Source organism: Mustela putorius, unplaced genomic scaffold (genome assembly GCF_011764305.1).
Source record: "Mustela putorius furo isolate JIRA1106 unplaced genomic scaffold, ASM1176430v1.1 tig00003913_pilon_pilon_pilon, whole genome shotgun sequence".
Lineage (NCBI taxonomy): Eukaryota > Metazoa > Chordata > Mammalia > Carnivora > Mustelidae > Mustela > Mustela putorius.
In genome coordinates this window covers 6,766,287-6,785,151 of record NW_025422060.1, presented here as the reverse complement: position 1 = coordinate 6,785,151, position 18,865 = coordinate 6,766,287, and the positions used below count along the sequence as shown (strand labels likewise).

General features: G+C 41.9%; 1 long non-coding RNA gene across 1 annotated transcript; it reads right to left on the bottom strand.

Annotated features, from left to right (window-relative positions):
- Positions 1-1,487: 1,487 nt before the first annotated feature.
- On the bottom strand, positions 1,488-18,620 carry LOC101690845. Its single transcript, XR_201173.3, has 4 exons — positions 17,829-18,620; positions 7,336-7,466; positions 6,502-6,609; positions 1,488-1,955 (listed from the first exon to the last, which is right to left on the bottom strand). It is a non-coding gene; the product is annotated as an uncharacterized LOC101690845 (long non-coding RNA).
- Positions 18,621-18,865: the final 245 nt, after the last annotated feature.

The window sequence follows — 18,865 nt, the reverse complement described above, 5'->3', positions numbered from 1 at the left end:
CAAAACATCACATCACAGGGCCTGGAATCTGGCTTCTACAGTAACCACTGACACATGGGAAGTGTAGAGTATAAGCTCCTGGTGGATGAGATGATATCCAATGGGGGAAAAGAGGGAGAAGGGTGGACAGTCTCCTTCCCTGCCTCTTTTCCGTGGCCTGAGCTGGGGTGTGGTTTCTTTGCAGAGCCATCCAGAAAATTCCAGAATGTTGGTGAGAGGGTTCCTATGCTACCTTCTTTCTCTGATTTGCTGTGCAACATCCCCCATATGATCCTGAATTCTTAGCTGTGTTGCTTCCCTTCTATCTCACCTCCCAAAGCTTTGGGTTTGCACTTCTCACATGTGTGTCAACACCTTAGTAATCCTACCTCAGGCTCTGCTTTCTAGAAGATCCAAAGGCTGTGGTCATGATCCATCCCCTTTGCATGGATTTTTTTCATGTCTGTTTTCAGTATGTTTTGTGTCCAGATAAATTTATATCTTGCCTACTACCTGTTTCTGCACTATATATATATATTTTTTTTTGAGTCTATGTTTATTGGGGTTGAAGCATGGTTGGAAGGTGCTTTAAACACGTCTAGAAGGTTTACAGTGATGCTGATTTTTAGAAGTCTGGATTCATTTGGCCAAGTATTGTCTAGAAAGTTCAGATTCAGACCCATTGACCAGTTGACTATTGACAAATGTTTGGATGTTTGCGGATTCAATAGGAATCCTCACGGGAGCTTCTGATTCTCATGTAAGGTGAGAAATGGGATGATCAAATTTATCGTCAGGACCCCTATTCTTTCTGTGAGACTTAAAAGAATTAAATAGCACTTAAAAATATATAAACTGACTCTCATACACCCATGGGATTGTTACTGGCATCATGCAATATATGCGGCATATCTTTTTGCAAATGCAGAGAAAATCTTTAATGTTTCATTACTACGTCTCAGTAACGCAAGATGTCAGAAGCATATTTGAAAATAATCATCTCCTGCTTTAAGCCTATAGATGAGTTTTTTATTTTTATTTATTTATTTTTTAAATATTTTATTTATTTGACAGAGAGAGAGAGAGATCACAGGCAGGCAGAGAGGCAGGGGGAAGCAGGCTTCTTGCTGAGCAGAGAGCCCGATGTGGGCTCTATCCCAGGACCCTGAGATCATGACCTGAGCTGAAGGCAGAGGCTTAATCCACTGAGCCACCCAGGCGCCCCTATAGATGAGTTTTTACTCTGCTTTTTTGATGGCATTCTAATGTCATCATTAGAGGCTGTTAACAACATCATGAGGCTGTTAACACCTTGATCCCCTCACCCATCTGGTCATCCTGCTGATCTAAGTCCTCTGTCCTCTTGCTCTTTACCTTCATTCTCCAATTGTGCCCTTATTACTTGTTTGGAATGAAAGCATACCTCATTTCTTGAAACAATGGCAAAGAGCAGATGATAGGTTTTATTAATTTCTTTAATAAAAAATTCAACATTGTCAAACCTCTGCTGTCTTTCCTTTTTTTTTTAATGAATATTCTATTAGGTGTTAATGTCCAGGCATCACAGTTCAGGCTTTCTTCTTCCAACGGTGCCTTGGGTACTGGTTTCCACTGCTGTCAACCTGTTTGCCCATCCCTGTTAAGGTTTGTTAGCTTTGTGATAAGCAAGCTTCCCACAGCTGGTTAAAGATTCATCTTTGGGTGAGAGGCGCCGTGTGAATTTCTGCCACTCAGAATGGCTTGTTGTCTCTCATCAAGGACTCTGTTTGCCTTCAAGGTCCAATGATTTGAACTGTTCTGCCGTAAGACCTTCTTACCCCAAGGCTCTCTCTAGAGTCTGTATCTGTGCCTTAAAGACCTGCTATTGGAGTTCTTTCCTTAGATTGAATTATTCTGGCTCATGAAGTCTAAGTAGAAGATACAGGAACAATACAACATTCGATCTACTTCTTAAATCTTTGAGATGAGCTTGAATTCTGAAAATGAGCATAAAGTTTAGAATTTAGGATAGCTGAGCAAAGAGAAGAGGTTCCATACTGAAAACAAATAAAATTTGACAGTTAATTCTCACATGATCCTATTTTCTACAGGGTGATATAGAAAAGAGGAGAGAATTGAGTCTTATATTCTATGCCAGGTGAGGACAGGAGGAAGAGAAAGGCCCAGATGGGAACCTTCAGAGTTTCAGTCCTCTTGGTCCAGCCTCAGGGGTGGGCTGCACACAACAAGACCATTCTCAATTCAAGAATGGGCATGAGAGGCCTCCTCCCTTCATGAGGATAGAAGCTTGCCCAAGCTTATGGTATGCTATCTCACGAAAGCCACCAACGCTGTGTATAAGTGTCTGCGTCCATAAGCTCTCCTTCCCTCCCCAACTTTTTATTTTTTTATGTATTTACTTATTTTTTAAAAGATTTTATTTTTTTACCTGACAGATAGAGATCACAAGTAGGCAGAGAGGCAGGCAGAGAGAGAGGAGGAAGCAGGCTCCCTCCTGAGCAGAGAACCCAATGCGGGGCTCGATCCCAGAATCCTGGGATCATGACCTGAGCCAAAGGCAGAGGCTTTAACCCACTGAGCCACCCAGGCACCCCTCTCCCCAACTTGTTATTTTATAATTTTTCAAACATACAGAAAGGTTGTAGAAAAAGTAGTACCATTAACATCCAGGTAGCCTCTTCATAGACTCAACCTAGAACAACTTTCCACTTAGATTCAACAGTTAACACATTTGTTACAGTACTCTCTCTCTCACTCATATTCTCTCTCATCATTGGAAAATTGCCTCTATATATCATAATGCTTTACTCCTAATTACTTTGGCAGCAGATATTCCCTGGAAATAAGAACATGCTCCTGGTAACTGCAATGGCTTTATTGTGCCCAGAAAAGTCAACAGGAATTACATAGTATCACTTAACAATCTGCCCCTCCCTCAATGTCTCCCATTGTCCCCAAATGTCTTTTATGGCTGGTCTCCTTTACTTTTTTGAACAAGGATCTAACTGAGGTCATCACCTTGCTTTTGGGTTTATATCTCTTTAACCCCTTTCCATCTAGGACAGTCTCCCCTCTCTTCCTAGAATGTTGACTTTTTGAAGAATCCAGGCCAGTTTTCCTGCAGAATGTTTCATCATTAGGAAATACTCCACTGTGAGCATCTTGGTGTACCTCACCTTCTTTGTCCTCTATATTTTCTATAGACTGTAAGTTGGGTCTGAGGCATAAGGTAAGCTTCAGTGCTATTGAACCTGTGCTTCTGGGAAGTTTCCTTCAGTCACATTCCCAGATTACATAACTCCTTTGAATTTACGATTTGTTATTTAACCAGATAACTAGATAACAACTACCCACACAGGGTAGTTATCTCTGTTCTTCACTGCCTCTGGGAGCAGATTAACTCTGCCCCCGATGGAAGGCACTCCATTAGAAAGAAATGATCTTGGGACTGGGGAACATGGCACAAATCACTGAAAAGCGTTGTTGATTTCTGCTTCCTCTCCCTTATTACATGAACACAATTAATAACGAGCTTGGAAGCCAAGGGGAATATTGGATCCCAGGGGAAAATCTAATTCTTAAACTCAACCTGATCCTACCCAGGGAGCAGGGCATTCCCCCTGCCTCAGTTCTCACATCTGGACAGCATTTCCTCCGAGCTGCTTCATGAGTGTCACTGTCCCAAGTCCAGAACTACATTTGGTGGGCAGTATGGGAGAAACTGCCGCCGTGTGCAGTCAGTATTAGAACTCCATGATACTACTCAACTGAGACTCAGCACCTTTCCTCCTTGGTCCTGCTGCTAAAAGATGGAATATTCTACATGAAAAGTGATGACACAATAAACCAGATAAAGTAGGTCAAGAAAGACAAAGGGGTGGGGAGAAATATTCATCTTGTATGTGATTATCCCATTTGATAATGGGATAAAATTTGACAGTTAATTCTCACATGATCCTATTTTCTACAGGGTGATATAGAAAAGAGGAGAGAATTGAGTCTTATATTCTATGCCAGGTGAGGACAGAAGGAAGAGAAAGGCCCAGATGGGAACCTTCAGAGTTTCAGTCCTCTTGGTCCAGCCTCAGGGGTGGGCTGCACACAACATTTGAAGCCATGTAGCCTCTGAGCTATGTGTGATAATCATCTGTAAATTTGAGGCACAGAGAGGTTAAGAAGTTTCTCTAAGCCACACACAATTAATCAAATGAGCTGAGATTCAGACCCCAGCATATGAGATTCATGAACCTGACCATTAACTACTATGCTATGATTTTTCAATGTGGCCCAAGAAAAGCATCTGGGAAAGAAAAGGCTATTGCTGAGCCACTGTGTATCCAGGACCTACAAACCAGCTCAAACACATCTGTTGTTTGGGGCACTGACCTGATGGACTTCTAAACTGTCCCAATATAGCTGGAGGCACATGGGGGAGCAAGCCCTTTGGAAGCAAATGACTTTTTGAAGATGACCAAGAGATGGGTCAAGCAGTTGGAAATCTGTGCACAGACTTGACAGATTCATGTTCCTCCCCACTCATCCCTTCCCCTAGATCTGCTCCTTCTATACCTGCGATGGCACCCGCTAGGCTCACTCTGGGGGCAGGTGCAGTGAGATGCAAAAAATGAGCTCAATGTGAGTCCATGCCTTATTTATGAAACTCCAAACAAGCTGGTACCCCTTCCAGGCCCCCAGAAAGTGAAAACAAAGGGCTACTTTAAGAGTGCATGCATCTGATGAAACTGGCTTTGCTCAGGTGCCAAGGTCAGGACAGTACTGGAGGCAGAGTATTCCAGCCGTCCACGACATCCGTGCAGTCAGCACCCCGCAGACCGGGTGAGAGGGCGGCATTGTCGGAAGTGTGTCTGGACACTGGCATCAGCATTTCTTTGCCAACACATTCGTTTATAAACAACCCATCTCTTACCCTGCCTTTGTGGATCTTTTCAAAAGTGACCTATTGAGTGAAAGTCTCTGGACGCTGGAAATAATTAGGCCAAAGGACACAAAACTCTGCTGAAAACAAACAAAGCACTCCTTTTGCAGTTGCCATGATCTCTGCGTGACATCCTTTGCATTCTTTTTGCTAAAAGACTGAAATGGATATACTTATGGAATAATGCTAGTTGAAACAAAAAAGATATATTGGTGGTTTTTTTTTTGTTTGTTTTGTTTTCTTTTAACATATCAGATTGGCAAATACTTAAAAGTTTAATAAAACCAGGGACGGCTGGGTGGCTCAGTTGGTTAAGCAGCTGCCTTCGGCTCAGGTCATGATCCCAGGGTCCTGCGATCGAGTCCCGCGTTGGGCTCCTTGCTCGGCAGGGAGCCTGCTTCTCCCTCTGCCTCTGCCTGCCTCTCTGTCTGCCTGTGCTCACTCGCTCTCTCTCCCTCTGTCTCTGACAAATAAATAAATAAAATCTTAAAAAAAAAAGTTTAATAAAACCAGGGAAAGGTGAGGATGTAGGGAAAGAATCCCTTTCACACATTGTTAGCCAAATATAAGGACCTCTATGGAGGGCATGGTAATATCTGCAAAACTATTATGTACATGGCCCTTGACTTGGCAACCTCACTTCTAGGAATTTATCCTATAGCTACAGTTGCACAAGTATATAAAAAGCAAACAAATAAAAAATGTTCACTGCAACATTATAATTAAAAAAAATCTGGATATAACTTAAATGTCCATCAATAGATGACTGACATAGAAAGTATATCTTTAAAAATAATAATATATAACTATTGAAAAAAATAAAGCAAGCCTGTATGTATCGAAATAAAATTGCTGAGATATATTACTAAATATGTAAAAAAAATCACTTAAAAAACATGTCTCATAATAGTGCATGCAAATGTTAAAATATGTATTTTCAGTGTTTGTGCATGCATGGAAAATTCTGGAAGGACATATAGGAAATTGGTTTTTTCCCCCCTTTTGGAAAACAAGTCTAGTTTTTTTTATTAAGCAGTTTTACACAGCCAGCTGTTCACAATCTGCAGTTAAAACATTGTGCATTCACTGCTATTCAGTTACAAAATCTTCCAACAGGAGACATACAGGAAATTATTAGCATGGTAGAGGGGGTGTGAAGGAAATTTCTTTTTTATTCCATCTTTCATATCCTTCCCTATTGTTGACGTTTTTAAATGGGCATGTACTACATTTATAATTTATTAAATTGGCTTCCATTTTTTTAGACATAGGGACACTGTAAATTCCTGGGTCATGCTCAAAATTTCCACATTCCTCTTTTCTGTAGAACATACAGACCACATACACCACTCAAGGCTGAAGGAACACAGTTGCAAGAAAGAAAAAGGAGCATAAGCTGTGTTATCCAAGAGCGCCTGTTTTCCTACCATTCTCAAACATCTTTCTGTCCTTCTGGTTTTTCGATTTATTGCAGAAAGTTCTGCCATCCATTATGATCACCACCCCACACCATCACCCCACCAATTCACCACCCAACCACCCACTAACACCCTACCGCTACCATCCCCAAGACCCGTCTTCCTTACCTTAGTAAACAGCACCACCATCCACTTAACTGCTCAAGCCAAAAATCCAGATTCCTTTATGTAGCAGAGAAAACATTGTTTCAGTGTATCCTACTGCAGTTTTTTAAACTTAAAACAACAACAAAAAAAGATTAGTTATTTGAAAGAGAGAAAGAGTACGCACATACACATGTGTGAGAATGGGAGAGGGGCAGAGGGAGAGGAAGGGAATCTCAAGCAGGCTCCCCTCTACGCATGGAGCCCATCATAGGGCTTACCACGGGGCTTGACCCTACGACCCTGAGACTATGAACTGAGCTGAAACCAAGAGTTGGGACATTCAACCGACTGAGCCACCCAGGCGTCCCTCCCATCCATTTTTCAATTCCTGGGCACACAGAAAGATTACTTTTTCTAGCTTCTCTTGCAGTCAAGTGTGGGCCATGGAGTTATGGTGGGGGGGATCTATACTTCATATTTCTGCTTCTCCTGTGCTTTTGCAGAGGTCCCACCGACATTGTGTTGTGAATGTGAAAGCCACAAGATGAAGGAGGCTCTGTCTACTTTTGTCCCTGCTTGAGTGTATGCAACAGGGTGATCCTCCCCCTTCGACTTACCAACCAAAGTTGAGACATAATGTGAGCTAGAAATGAACTCTTGCTGTATTAAGTCACTGAGATTTGGGGTGTGGATACTACATGCCAGCCCAGCATTAAGTATTTAATATATTATCTTTTCTTCACCCCAGCCATTTAACTAATTCACAATCCTAGAGACTCTAACACATACCCTGAATGTTCCCTGCCCCCAGCAGGCCCAGTACCACCACCACAGCATGCTAGGTGACCCACTTACCAACAGCACTGGTGTCTTCCTTGTCATCTAGTCCCACGTGTGGGATATCAATGTCTAAAAATCTTACTTTAAGGTGTGCTTTCTTGGATCATTTTTGCTGCCAATCCTCAGAGGCTGGGTTACCTGGGAAACTGATTCACAGACAGAAGTTGCTATACAGAAAGTATATTAGAGAGTGATCAAAGACTCGTATCTGTGGGTAAAGGGATTAGAATGGGATTGTGTGTCTAAGGGACCAGTAGTGTTCTGCTTCTTAAACTGAGTGATAGAGGATACCTGGGTGGCTCAGTGGGTTAAGTCTCTGCCTTCAGCTCAGGTCGTGATCTCAGGGTCCTGGAATGGAGCCCCACATCAGGCTCTCTGCTCAGCAGGGAGCCTACTCCCCACCCCCTTTCTCTGCCTGCCTCTCTGCCTAATCTGTCTGTCAAATAAATAAATAAAATCTTTTTAAAAAAACCTGAGTGATAGATAGGTATTCATTTTGTTGATATTCCTTAATCTGTACATTTATTTTCCATACACTATGGTAAATAAATGATATATTTCACAATTTTAAAAGTTGTGTTTTGTTTTTTAAGTTTTAAGAGAGGTGGATCACAGTGGGTACTCTGACAAAATGCTTTAACATCAGAATTCCTGGCATTTCTGGTATGTTTCTTTGGGCAACCATTTAAGTCCTCTATAATTTCTTCATGTATAAAATGGATATTGTAACAACACTTCCTTCATATGATTGTGTGAAAAGTAAATGAGATCATTCATGTATAGTGGGTTAAATAGCATCCCTCTAAAATTCACCTCCACCTGGAACCTCAGAATGTTACCTTATTTGGGGGCACCTGGGTGGCTCAGTAGGTTAAACATCTGCCTTCAGCTCAGGTCATGATCCCAGGGTCCTGGGATCAAGCCCTACCCAGGGCTCTCTGCTAGTGGGGAGCCTGCTTCTCCATATCCCTCTGTCTCTCCCCCTTACTTCTCCCCCTGCATGTGTTGTGTTCTCTCTCATATAAATAAATAAACAAACAAATAAATAAATCTTTTTAATTAAAAAAGGAAAAGAATGTTACCTTATTTGGAAATAGAGCCTTAGCCGATGTAATCAATTAAGATGAGGTCCTACTAGATTAAGGCAGACCCTCAAGCCAACAACTGCTGCCACAAGAAAAGGAGGGGACACAGAGACCTGTACATACGCATAGGGAAGAGGGTCGTGTGATAGGGTCAGAGATGGGAGTAAAGCAGCTACAAGCCAAGGAACATGAGTAACTGCCAGAAACCACTGGAAGCTGGAAGCGAGAAGAGAGGAGTGTTCCCCATAGCCTTCAGAAGGAACACAGAAAGCCCTGCTGAAACCTTGATTGGGACTTCTAGCCTCCAGAACGGTGAGAGAATACATTTCTCTTGTTTCCAGCCACCCGGTTTGTCTCTATGTTACAGTAGCCCCAGGAAACTAATGCAACATGGACCAAACTGGTCTTCAGCCCGGGGAAAGTACTCACTAAAAATTAGCAAGTAGTAGATAAATTCAAACATCTGTACCAATTGTTGGACCTTCTCCCTTGCCACTCAATCCTGTTCAACATTTAAGCTAATATCTCACACTTTCCCTTGCATTACAGTTATGGGAGTGTTCAGCTGGCCTGCTGGCCGGCAAAGCTCCATGAGATAGAAGCCGAGCTTTCGCAGTATCTGTGTCCCTTACAGCACCAAGCACTGAGGTACTCATGACTTGAGTGCTTACTATGGGTTAGGAGCAGTGCTTGGCACAGAAGGCATGAAAAATAAACATGCTGTTATCTCTGCCCTCGATAAGCTGGACATTTCTGTGGAGAGAGGGTCAGACAGTTGAGTCACTGCGGGATTGTGGTAGGTCCTGTAACAGAGACAGGGAAAGAACTGAGCAAGGAGGCCAGCTGACTCAGGCTCACCTGAGTGCAGGTCAGACTTCATGCACGAGGGAACGCTTCAGCTGAGGCTTGAAGTGTTACCAGGCAGATGAGGACAAGTGAGGGCGGGGACCTCAGATACAAAGACCAGGCTGTGATGGCCTGGTCGACAATGCTAAGGAGTTTGCACTCTACCTTGTAAAAGTAAGAACTAACCAAAAGTGCAATCACATTTAAATAGATTATTTGGGGGCAAATGGCTGACTGTTATGCCTCAAAGGAAGGTTTTACGGTGAAGTCTCAACATGACAGGCATTGCCCTGGTGGCTGCTGTCTCATGTGGGGCTATCCCATCCTTTTCTGAGTCCCTGGGTCACTCTGAAATCAAAGGGAAAGTCCTGATTCTTCTGTGCTACATCCCAGTGACATGGAGACATGGAACCAAGGGATAGGAGCTAAGACCTGCAAAGACAGAGAGGTTTCAGCAGAATCCAATAGAAGTAGGATGCGATTTGGGGAAGTGGTGAGGGGAAGAGAAAAAAGGGCCCGTGAAGGCAAAGGTAGTTATATTGCCCCTCTCTGTGAAATTCGAAAAAACCTTAGCTTCAGGTGAGAGTTGGTGGGGCAAGCATGAGTTTCTCCACTCGCTGGGAGCTCTGGGAAGATAGAAAACAAGAGACAGCAGCCTACAAAATCAGGCAGCAGACCAGAGCTAGGAAGAAGAGGTAAGATCCTTCAACCGAGTTCAGTGCCATGACTCAGTGCAAACAATGGTGTCTCATGGTGGCCAAGATGCTGAACACCAGGCCAGGTGTTTGCCTATAGCAAGCCCGGAGGCAGCTCCCACAAGCCCCTGGGGTCATCATCAAGATGAGGACCTTTTAGAGGCTGGGGTTTCCCAGGAATTCTCTCTGTCTCTATGCAGGCTTCTCACGGCTCAATATTGGTGTAGCATAGTATCTTCTACTCACTAAATTTTTTTTTTTTCTGTTACGGCAACTTCACTGAGGCATAATTTTAATTCCATCAATGTACCTACTTAGAATGTACATTTTGATGAGTTCTGACATGTTTATACACCTAAGTAACCAGTGCTACCATCAAGATGCAGAACATTTGCCTCATCTCAGAAAATGCCCTGGGGAAACTTCCCAGTCAGCTCTTCAATCCCCAGCTCTAAGCAACCACTGATCTGCTTTCTGTTACTGTAGAGTAGATTTGTCTTTTCTGGAATTTCTTATAAATGGAACCATCCAGTATGTACTCCTTGGTGTGTCAGCGTAATGTTTTTGAGATCCAACCACGTCACTGCATACAGGAAAAGTTCATCCTGGTTTATGGCTGACCAGCATTCCAGCGTGTGACTATCCCTCATGTGTTTAACTCACCTATGGATGAAATTAGGGTCATTTCCACTTTTTAACTGTTATGAATTAAGCTACTATGAGCATTTGTCTACACGTCTTTCCGTGGACATATGTTTTCATTTCTCTTGGGTAAATATTAGGAATAGGATTTCTGGGTGTTATCCTTTAAAGTGTGTTTTTATAAGAAACTGCCAAACCCTTTTCCATAGTGGTTGCACAATTCTGCTTTCCCACCGGCAATGTATGAGTTCCACTGCTCCACATCCTTGCCAACACTGGCTTCCAAATTGGTATGTCTTTAATTTTAGAGATTCTAATGGGTGTGTAGCAGTTTTCTCTTGTGCTTTTAATTTGCATTTCCCTACTAATTAATGACAACGAGCATCTTTTCATGTGCTAATTGGCCATTCTTGTACGAAATGTCTCTTTAAATTTCTTTATCATTTTTAATCATTTCTTTATTGGATTGTTTTCCATTAATATGTTTGAAGAGTTCTAAGTGTTCTGGCATAAGTACATTGTTGGATGTACTGCAAATACATATGTATGACTGGAACCCATACGAAATTACATTGACATTTTTGTTAAAAATCAATTGTGTACGTGTGAACCTATTTTTGGATTCTCGTCTGGTTTTTCAATCTCGATGTCTATTCATATACCAATACCAACTTGTCCTGATTCCAATATTTAAGATAAGTCTTGAAATTAGGTAGTGTAAGTCCTCCAACTTTACTCTTCTGTTTCAAAATTGTTTGAGGTATTACAGATCTCTTACATTTCTATCTAAAGGTTAAAATCAGCTAGTCAATATATATATATTTAAAATATATATTTTGGGGGATTTTTATTTTTATTTGTTGGAATTGCATTTTTATTGAGATTGCATTAATTCCATAGGTCAATTTGGTAAAAGGCGAAAGATTTATGCAATCTGAAGAGAAACCAGAGTATATCCATAGGTCAATTTGGGAAGAACTAATATGAAAACAATATCTTCCAATTTGGGGACACAATATTTCTCTCCATTTATTTAGGTCTCCTTTATTTAGCCACAGCGTGTAGTTTTCACTGATGTTTCATATATTCCACTAAATTTGTGATGTTACATATATTCCACTAAATTTGTCCCTAAACTTATGGTTTTTGATGCCGCTGTAAATGGTACTGTTGAGGACAGTTTCAAATACCAGTGGCTCATGGCTAGTTTAATAAATGTTCTAATATGACTTTCTGCTCAAATTGTCCCATTTTGTAGTTATGGACAAAAGTATGGGGCAAAGGGTACATGCTATCTTGAAACTATCTCAAGAAATTCATGAAGAATGTGTATAGATGAAAATGCGGTCTAAGCCATGGTTTCCCCTAAGAGGTGGTCCTCAAACGGACGGTAGCCAAGATCACAAGGGGATCCTGCATAGTAATTCAGTCATCCCGTAGAGCCAAATTCAGTTACTCTGACTCTGTAGAAAGAAGACTTAAGGGTTCTTGAGCAGTGGCTTACAAACCTGGGGGAAGAAGGAAGAAAAAAGTTCTTTCTCTAAGCTTCTCAATCCTTTTGGCAATTTTTCCGAATCACTGGAGGCTTTGGATACTTACGCCTCAGGCATGTGTATCCTCCCTTCTATTCCCATTTTGATAACCACTGTGATCTCGAGCCAAGTTATTGATGGGAAGACAGTGTATCCCTCAGTGTGTGGGGGTGGAAAAGAGCTCTAAATGACATGGGGTCATTTGCAATATGGGTACTTAGTGAGGGGCCCTGAAGAAAAGTCCTTCTGAACCTGTAATTCCTGCTACAAAGCACAAGTCCCACAGTTTGCAACTGGTTCTGGTGGGACTGTTTCAATCCCTCATTACAATGGAAATGACCCAGAGGTCATAACCCAAGTAAGTCATTATCAATCTGTCAACATCTGAACCAACAAGTAATCACCTTGGCAACAGTCTATAGTGCCCTATCGTTTTGGAGTACTTTTGATGGGAGGAGCATTGCAGGAGAGAAAGAAGAACAACTCTTGAATGTTCATGCATTGCAGATAAAGTTCAAAATACACCCAATAAGGGAAAAGGGCAAAGAAAGACCATTTGGAGAACTGAAAATGCACTGCCTTCTTTCTGCTTGTAGAGCCCACATAGTTGACCAACAACCACGGCCTGTTAGCAGGACTTGTAGGACTGACCTGGTTATCAGTTAGAGAGATATAAGAATATTCATGTAGATTGTCCTGGGGCACCTGGGTGGCTCAGTGGGTTAAAGCCTCTGCCTTTGGCTTGGGTCATGATCCCAGGGTCCTGGGATCAAGCCCCACGTCGGGCTCTCTGCTCAGCAGGGAGCCTGCTTCCTCCTCTCTCTTTCCCTGCCTGTCTCTCTGCCAACTTGTGATCTCTGTATGTCAAATAAAATCTTTAAAAAAAAGAATATTCATGCAGATTGTCCAAAAATTCCTCTGCCCTAACCTAACAAACTCCTGCCCATCCTTCTAAGCTCATCTTGACAGCACTTGCTCTATGAAACCCATTCTTGGTTCCCCACATTAGTAGCTACCCCTCCTTTCTGCTCATATAGGACTTTATTCATAATTCAAGTTTTGTACTTGCTAGGCTAAATCACAACTCTTTTGTTTGCCCGTCTCTCCCCCACTATTCTGGAGAAAAGCTGCTTCAATGATCATCATTTCTTTCCACCTCAGACTTTGCCTCCGAGCTTCTTTCCCCTAAAATCCAAATGCCTTTTCTGACATCAACATTTGGGTCCATCAAAGGAAGCTCAGACTCAAAGTACCCAAGGCTGAGCTCACAACATCTCTACCCTATTCAGTGTTTGCTCTCTCTTGGTGAATAACTTCTCTATTTCTCTGCTTGGGCAAGCCAGAAATGTACAGTCATTCTTAACACCCACGTCCTGGTCGATCTCCATACCCACATCTCTTCATGACTACTTCCTAAATACCTCTAGACATAGTCATCCATTCTTGCTGTCACCACCGTAGACCAAGCTGGCAGCAGCCTCTCTCTTGTACGCTTGCAATATCTTTCTTAAACTGATCTCAGCATATATTCTAGGCTGCTGCTCACCCATTTATCGCACTGTAGCCGATATGGTCTCTGCCCTGCCTATAACCCTTCAGTGTGTTCCTTTGCTCTTGGGGCAAAGACTCAATCTCTAACGTCACCTAGAACATAAATTCCTGTGTAGTCTCAAGCTGCCCACCTCACCATCCACTTTTCACTTTCTATGCTCTGGTGGCCCCAACCTTTTTCCTTTAGCTCCTTCTTCTTTTTTTTTTTTAAATAATTTCAGACATACCAAAAAAAAAAAAAAAAGGTTTCAAAAACACTTACAAAGATTTTCCATGTACCTTTCACCCAGCTTCCCTAAATGTGAACATCTTACGTAACCAGAGTATAATTATCAAAAACAGGAAATTAACGTTCATATGCAATACTAGGAACTAATCTATAGATTTTACTTGGATTTCCATGGTTGGTTCAGGATCTAGTCAATGACTCCTCACTGCATGGGAGTGTCCTGTCTCCTTTGTGTCTGATCTGGAGAGGATCCCTATTCTTTCTTGTTGTTTATGACCTTGACAAGTCTTGAAGAACATAGGACAGTTATCTAGTAGCATAATTCTCAGTTTCGGTTTGTCTGATGTTTTCTCATGTTAGGATCAGGTGATACGTAATTTGGCAAGAATGTCTCAGTCTATTTTATCAGGAGGCGTGTGATGTTAATGTCTCATTATTGGTGATGTTAATTTCGAGCCCTTGTTACGATAGTATCAGCCAAGTTTCTCCATTGTAAAGTTACTCTTCATTAAGGGGAAGAAGAGTGGGGCGAAGAGAAATTTTGAATCTATGTAAATATTCTGTTTCTCATTATAATTTTACTCACCAATTTTTTCATCAGTTGATGATTCTTGCATGCAATCATTATTACCGTGATGTTTTTCAAATGGTGATGTTCTATTTTCATCCTCCCTTTAACATTTATAAGTTGGGAGTCTACTGTAAGGAAGACCTTTTGTCCCCTGTTTATTTATTCAATTGCTGATTATCATTGTGGACTGACGGATATTTATTTTTTCTGTAAGTTACAATCTATTGCCATCATTATGTATTTTGTACCTCAAATTGTCCCCAATTTTAGACTTGACCCTTTTCATTGTCCTCAAAGTAGCAAGTATGCATGTGCTATAAGGGCTTTGATTGTGCTGTTCTATTAGCCTGAAATAACCTTCTAGCCTTCCCCTGTCATCGCTGTTCCATTTCCAATTTCTTTGTGCACTAAATCCCTTTAAAGCCTTGAGAGTTCAGCTCCAATGCCCATCTTCAGGAAAGCCTTCCTCGAGCCTGCCAGAAGTGGTTAGGGTTGCTGTTATAAGTTTTCAAAGCACCATTTACTTTTTCTTCATAACGCCTAACATATTTCAAAATTAAACCCTTCTTGTGTGAATATTTCTAAGAGCAGGGATTGTATCTGTTTTAACCTAGGACATTAATAAGTCTTCAGTAAATTATTAAGATTGAATTAATAAATAAATGAACTAATACTAAAAGTCAGTGGGTTGAGATCTTTGCAGAAATGCCATACTGATGATTCATTTTTACTCCAAGAGAAGTTTTTCTCCCGAATCTCATAGATCTGGATAAGATATGGCTGACAGTTTGACACAATGAAGATTCATTTAAAAAAAAAAAATCATTGAAGTCTGACTCAATGACTTGGATCTTGGGTTTAAAGATTATTGCCTGTATGGTCTCAATTCCATGCACATTGTTTCATTTGTCTTTGTTTCTTGCAATGGTAAAAATACACTTGCACCATACTCCATGTATGACTTGTGATGTGAACTGTAGAGGAAAATGCATGACTGGGTGAAAAGAGCTCTGTACACCCCATTGCTGTCTGACTCATGATTGTCTGTCATAAGTTTGTTTCATTCATGACATGGTAGTTGACACATTTTAAGTTAGACGTTGAAGCTTAGACCAAACACTTAGAATCAGTTCCACTCTCTGTTCAAATAGGATTCTCACTGAGTGGATTTCATTTCTAATTTGGAAACCTGGGCAGTATCAGTCTCTTGATATTTGAAAACAGGAAAGCAGGGACTACCAGAGTGGACCTTCATTTGGGCAATCTGAGAGTGACGCTCTGGGAAAGCATTCTGGTTTATTTTTACAAGCTGGTTACTTAGGTTCTCAGGTAGATGTGAAGATTCCAGAGAAAATTCTTCCAACGGGTGACAGCAGGTGAGAGTAATGGAGCACATCTGCAACCCAGCTCAAAGGCTGTACCTGACCTTGGGAGTTTGAATCATCTGAGTCTGCCAGGTTTAAGAAAGGAATATAAAGAAATTACTTGGAAAATGAATTTCTCTGGGCAAAGTCTTTGTAAACAAGGTTTCTCTCTAATGTCTATCTATATACTTAATTTGGAATGTTACCTGTCCATAAACAACCACATATGGGATTTACCCCCATTTGCAAACTAGCAAGTTAGCCTACCACAGTTTTGTGAGTGCTTCCAGGGGACACAACACTCCTGGGTCAGAGACAGAGGGCACTCTGTTACCCATAGCTATAGCAGTAACTAGCATATCAGAATTTTTTTTTTTTTTTAAGATTTTATCTGACAGAGAGAGAGAGATCACAAGAAGGCAAAGAGGAAGGCACAGAGTAGGGGAAGTGGACTCCCTGCCAAGCAGAGAGCCCAATGTGGGGCTCAATCCTGGGACCCTGAGATCATGACCCAAGCCGAAGGCAGAGACTTAACCCACTGAGCCACCCAGGTGCCCTGCGTATCAGAATTTTTGCATCACAAGCATTAGTTCCCACAAAGTGATGACAGCTACATACAAAATGGGTTGCATTCCAGGAGAGGAACCCTGTGCTTAAGGAAACTAACTCTTTTATACTGGGTACTTAAGCACACTCACTTTGCTGTGGAGGGAGATGTTATCTTTATTAAATTGGATTATAAATATACCTGCCTTTGCTTCGGGAAAAGATACTATCTCTACTTTTCAGGGTGGTGCTCTTTGCTCTAGGGAAGACATTATCTCTATCTTCCAAGCTGTTTGGTATAAAAACATCCTCAAAGATAGTGGAATAAAATGTAGTCAGTGCATTGATTGTAAGATGTGCAGAAAAAAAAGGTAATTTTATTCCAATAGCATATTTTCCCCTCTGGCCTCTTATTGAAGTCCCATCTTGTATGTACACCCGAAGGTTCCTGATCTCTTTCTGAAGACCCCTAGACACACACACACACACACACCCACACACACACCCACACACACAAACTTATTTTTTTTCTTCCCCCAATCCCTAGAACAATCACCCATTGTATGGGGGTTAGGGAGCAATCCATATTTAGGTACAACCTAAGTAAGGGCCAGTTGGTACAAATGCTTAGGAATAGTTATTTTGGGGTTGTGGGTAAATGGTTGGTGCTCTACCCCTCCTGATGTCCCATCGCCATAGGAACTAATGATAATGCCTTAATCACATGCCTAGAACACAGTAAACAGTGCATAGATATTAGCTATTATATTGGTCAAAGTACGCAAGACTTTTGCAGTAGGAACAAACTAGCTTAAATATCCAAGCGTGTTTTTTTTCTTTATCAGTGTTTTTTTTCTTTATCATGCCCCTTGTCCATTGCAAGTGGCCTGGAGGCTCTTCTCTCCCCTGTCGTGACTCCAGAGCACAGGCTAGTAGGGCAGCCATCATCTGAAGTGTTGCTGGTCCCTGGGGTAGAAACTAGTTCAAAAGCCAAACATACCACTTCTGTTCTCAGGTCACTGGCCAGATCCAGTGACAGGACCCCACAAGAGGGTCGGGTTTTCCAATACTACCATGTGCTCAGAAGGCAAAGAGGCAGAAAATTTGGGGGCAGCATAACAATTACCACAGCTTTTATTACTGTCATTCAAAATTATAATAACAATATATCCTATGGCAGAGGACAGCGTAACTGCCTATTCAGCATTCTTTATTATTATTTTTTATTTTTTTGGGTAATAGATCTCCAATTTTGTTTAGGCCTCTCTCCTTCCTCCCAGAGTCATGGAGTCCCATGGAGCCCTCCACACGAGGGCGAGGCCTAACTGGTCCAGGGGCATTGTCACCCTTCTTGCCAGTGACTGCCTTTGCAATGAGCACAAATAACTCAGGCCGTTGGTGTGCAAGGAGAGGTTTTAAATTTCCTGGTGGTTTAGGGGAAACTTACTTTTCAGTCTTCTCAAAAAGCTTCTAGAAAAGACTTCTCTTTCTTCTTTGGATATTGTCCAGCTCAGCTCTGAGGCCTGGGACCAGATGCAGCATCTTCTTGCCACCAACCTGAAGATGAAACTCACAAAAAGAACCCACAGGGCAGCAGAACTAGAGCCACTGGACAGAGTAAATCCTGAAGCCCTCTGGACTTCCCATAATGAAGCCCCATTCTGGAAGCTAAGAAAGAAAGGACTTTCTGTTACTTTTAGCTGAAAGCAACCTAACAGTACTGCTATCCTCCTGTTAACTTCGGGAAAGAAGGGCAGTGTGGAGTGAGGAAGGAACAGAGTCAGGACAGCTAGCACCGTGGGTGACAAGAAACTAGCAGTGGCAACAATCAGAAGATACACAGAATGTCTGAAGTCTGCCACCAAGCCCGTCTACCACCCCCCAAAACCCTAGTTGGGAGCCCTGGCAACATAGGCATTTTGCTGGCCTGCTCTGCAATGGTAGCGTTCATTTCTTAGGAAAGATCTATTACACTGTCTGGAAGAAAGCACTAGTCTTAAGTCCTGTGTTAACTCCAGATTTTGATTTTCAGCGCAGATGAGCTGCTAGTTTTCTTTGAGCCCTTTGAAGGATGTGCCTCTGGATTTAACTACAATTTCTAAGACCAGGTCGTTAGACCGTCCTGTAGCTTGCCGGAAAACCTCCTGATTGTATCCCCTGAGCCCTGACATACAGATGGTGTCAGATGTCATAAAAAAGATCTTTTGATCGCCATAGGATCAAGTCGGGTGTTTTTTGTTTTGTTTTTTTTTTTAAGATTATTTATTTATTTGACAGACAGAGATCACAAGTAGGCAGAGAGAGAGGAGGAAGTAGGCTCCCCACAGAGCAGAAAGCCTGATGCGGGGCTCGATCCCAAGACTCTGGGATTATGACCTGAGCCAAAGGCAGAGGCTTTAACCCAGAGACACCCAGGCACCCCAAGTCCGGTGTTTTTATGGCTACGCAAGCCTCTTGGCTTTAATTTACTGGACTTTGGTTTCT